The sequence below is a fragment of the Phyllobates terribilis genome, unplaced genomic scaffold (genome assembly GCF_046119375.1).
Source record: "Phyllobates terribilis strain yellow unplaced genomic scaffold, ASM4611937v1 Scaffold_10__3_contigs__length_209671492, whole genome shotgun sequence".
Taxonomy (NCBI): Eukaryota; Metazoa; Chordata; class Amphibia; order Anura; family Dendrobatidae; genus Phyllobates; species Phyllobates terribilis.
The window spans coordinates 70,272,034-70,275,654 of NW_027362770.1; positions in this window are offsets into that span (position 1 = coordinate 70,272,034).

Genomic DNA, 3,621 nt, shown 5'->3' on the forward strand with positions numbered 1-3,621 from the left:
GCCGTAACTAGACTGCCCAATAAGCTGCGCTCTGATTGGTTGGGTTTTCCTCACTGCGGGTCTTGTTTCGTGTTGCGACGTCGGTCATGGCCGCAGTGTGCAGTGTGCCCTGGTGGCGGCGCGCGGTCCGGCCTGTCCCGCATACACACACTGTGCCGGTCAGGGAGCGGAGGCGACCGTATACCGCGCCTGGACATAGTGCGTTTAACCCCTCCAGGACCAGGCTACTGTTATTTCTCCTCCCATTTTGCCCAGAGCCATATGTTGTTAGTTTTCCTTTCCCACAGCTGTGTGAGGGCTTGTTTTTCGCAGGATCAGTTGTAGTTTGCAGTGACTCCATTAATTTTATCGTTTTATGTACTGAGACACAGGAAAACTTTGTGTTGGGGGGACTGAGCTGCAGAGTGCACTAGTCTTACAGGCGGTCCTCGACTTCTCCCAGAGTGCACTAGTACTACAGGCGGTCCTCGGCTTCTCCCAGAGTGCACTAGTCTTACAGGCGGTCCTCGGCTTCTCCCAGAGTGCACTAGTCCCACAGACGGGTCCTCGGCTTCTCCCAGAGTGCACTAGTACTACAGGCGGTCCTCAGCTTCTCTCAGAGTGCACTAGTCCCACAGATGGGTCCTCGGCTTCTCCCAGAGTGCACTAGTACTACAGGCGGTCCTCGGCTTCTCTCAGAGTGCACTAGTCCCACAGACGGGTCCTCGGCTTCTCTCAGAGTGCACTAGTCCCACAGACGGGTCCTCGACTTCTCTCAGAGTGCACTAGTCCCACAGACGGGTCCTCGGCTTCTCTCAGAGTGCACTAGTCCCACAGACGGGTCCTCGACTTCTCTCAGAGTGCACTAGTCCCACAGACGGGTCCTCGACTTCTCTCACAGTGCACTAGTCTCACAGACGGGTCCTCGACTTCTCTCAGAGTGCACTAGTCCCACAGACGGGTCCTCGACTTCTCTCAGAGTGCACTAGTCCCACAGACGGGTCCTCGACTTCTCTCAGAGTGCACTAGTCCCACAGACGGGTCCTCGACTTCTCTCAGAGTGCACTAGTCCCACAGACGGGTCCTCGACTTCTCTCAGAGTGCACTAGTCCCACAGACGGGTCCTCGACTTCTCTCAGAGTGCACTAGTCCCACAGACGGGTCCTCGACTTCTCTCAGAGTGCACTAGTCCCACAGACGGGTCCTCGACTTCTCTCAGAGTGCACTAGTCCCACAGACGGGTCCTCGACTTCTCTCAGAGTGCACTAGTCCCACAGACGGGTCCTCGACTTCTCTCAGAGTGCACTAGTCCCACAGACGGGTCCTCGACTTCTCTCAGAGTGCACTAGTCCCACAGACGGGTCCTCGACTTCTCTCAGAGTGCACTAGTCCCACAGACGGGTCCTCGACTTCTCTCAGAGTGCACTAGTCCCACAGACGGGTCCTCGACTTCTCTCAGAGTGCACTAGTCCCACAGACGGGTCCTCGACTTCTCTCAGAGTGCACTAGTCCCACAGACGGGTCCTCGACTTCTCTCAGAGTGCACTAGTCCCACAGACGGGTCCTCGACTTCTCTCAGAGTGCACTAGTCCCACAGACGGGTCCTCGACTTCTCTCAGAGTGCACTAGTCCCACAGACGGGTCCTCGACTTCTCTCAGAGTGCACTAGTCCCACAGACGGGTCCTCGACTTCTCTCAGAGTGCACTAGTCCCACAGACGGGTCCTCGACTTCTCTCAGAGTGCACTAGTCCCACAGACGGGTCCTCGACTTCTCTCAGAGTGCACTAGTCCCACAGACGGGTCCTCGACTTCTCTCAGAGTGCACTAGTCCCACAGACGGGTCCTCGACTTCTCTCAGAGTGCACTAGTCCCACAGACGGGTCCTCGACTTCTCTCAGAGTGCACTAGTCCCACAGACGGGTCCTCGACTTCTCTCAGAGTGCACTAGTCCCACAGACGGGTCCTCGACTTCTCTCAGAGTGCACTAGTCCCACAGACGGGTCCTCGACTTCTCTCAGAGTGCACTAGTCCCACAGACGGGTCCTCGACTTCTCTCAGAGTGCACTAGTCCCACAGACGGGTCCTCGACTTCTCTCAGAGTGCACTAGTCCCACAGACGGGTCCTCGACTTCTCTCAGAGTGCACTAGTCCCACAGACGGGTCCTCGACTTCTCTCAGAGTGCACTAGTCCCACAGACGGGTCCTCGACTTCTCTCAGAGTGCACTAGTCCCACAGACGGGTCCTCGACTTCTCTCAGAGTGCACTAGTCCCACAGACGGGTCCTCGACTTCTCTCAGAGTGCACTAGTCCCACAGACGGGTCCTCGACTTCTCTCAGAGTGCACTAGTCCCACAGACGGGTCCTCGACTTCTCTCAGAGTGCACTAGTCCCACAGACGGGTCCTCGACTTCTCTCAGAGTGCACTAGTCCCACAGACGGGTCCTCGACTTCTCTCAGAGTGCACTAGTCCCACAGACGGGTCCTCGACTTCTCTCAGAGTGCACTAGTCCCACAGACGGGTCCTCGACTTCTCTCAGAGTGCACTAGTCCCACAGACGGGTCCTCGACTTCTCTCAGAGTGCACTAGTCCCACAGACGGGTCCTCGACTTCTCTCAGAGTGCACTAGTCCCACAGACGGGTCCTCGACTTCTCTCAGAGTGCACTAGTCCCACAGACGGGTCCTCGACTTCTCTCAGAGTGCACTAGTCCCACAGACGGGTCCTCGACTTCTCTCAGAGTGCACTAGTCCCACAGACGGGTCCTCGACTTCTCTCAGAGTGCACTAGTCCCACAGACGGGTCCTCGACTTCTCTCAGAGTGCACTAGTCCCACAGACGGGTCCTCGACTTCTCTCAGAGTGCACTAGTCCCACAGACGGGTCCTCGACTTCTCTCAGAGTGCACTAGTCCCACAGACGGGTCCTCGACTTCTCTCAGAGTGCACTAGTCCCACAGACGGGTCCTCGACTTCTCTCAGAGTGCACTAGTCCCACAGACGGGTCCTCGACTTCTCTCAGAGTGCACTAGTCCCACAGACGGGTCCTCGACTTCTCTCAGAGTGCACTAGTCCCACAGACGGGTCCTCGACTTCTCTCAGAGTGCACTAGTCCCACAGACGGGTCCTCGACTTCTCTCAGAGTGCACTAGTCCCACAGACGGGTCCTCGACTTCTCTCAGAGTGCACTAGTCCCACAGACGGGTCCTCGACTTCTCTCAGAGTGCACTAGTCCCACAGACGGGTCCTCGACTTCTCTCAGAGTGCACTAGTCCCACAGACGGGTCCTCGACTTCTCTCAGAGTGCACTAGTCCCACAGACGGGTCCTCGACTTCTCTCAGAGTGCACTAGTCCCACAGACGGGTCCTCGACTTCTCTCAGAGTGCACTAGTCCCACAGACGGGTCCTCGACTTCTCTCAGAGTGCACTAGTCCCACAGACGGGTCCTCGACTTCTCTCAGAGTGCACTAGTCCCACAGACGGGTCCTCGACTTCTCTCAGAGTGCACTAGTCCCACAGACGGGTCCTCGACTTCTCTCAGAGTGCACTAGTCCCACAGACGGGTCCTCGACTTCTCTCAGAGTGCACTAGTCCCACAGACGGGTCCTCGACTTCTCTCAGAGTGCACTAGTCCCACAGACGGG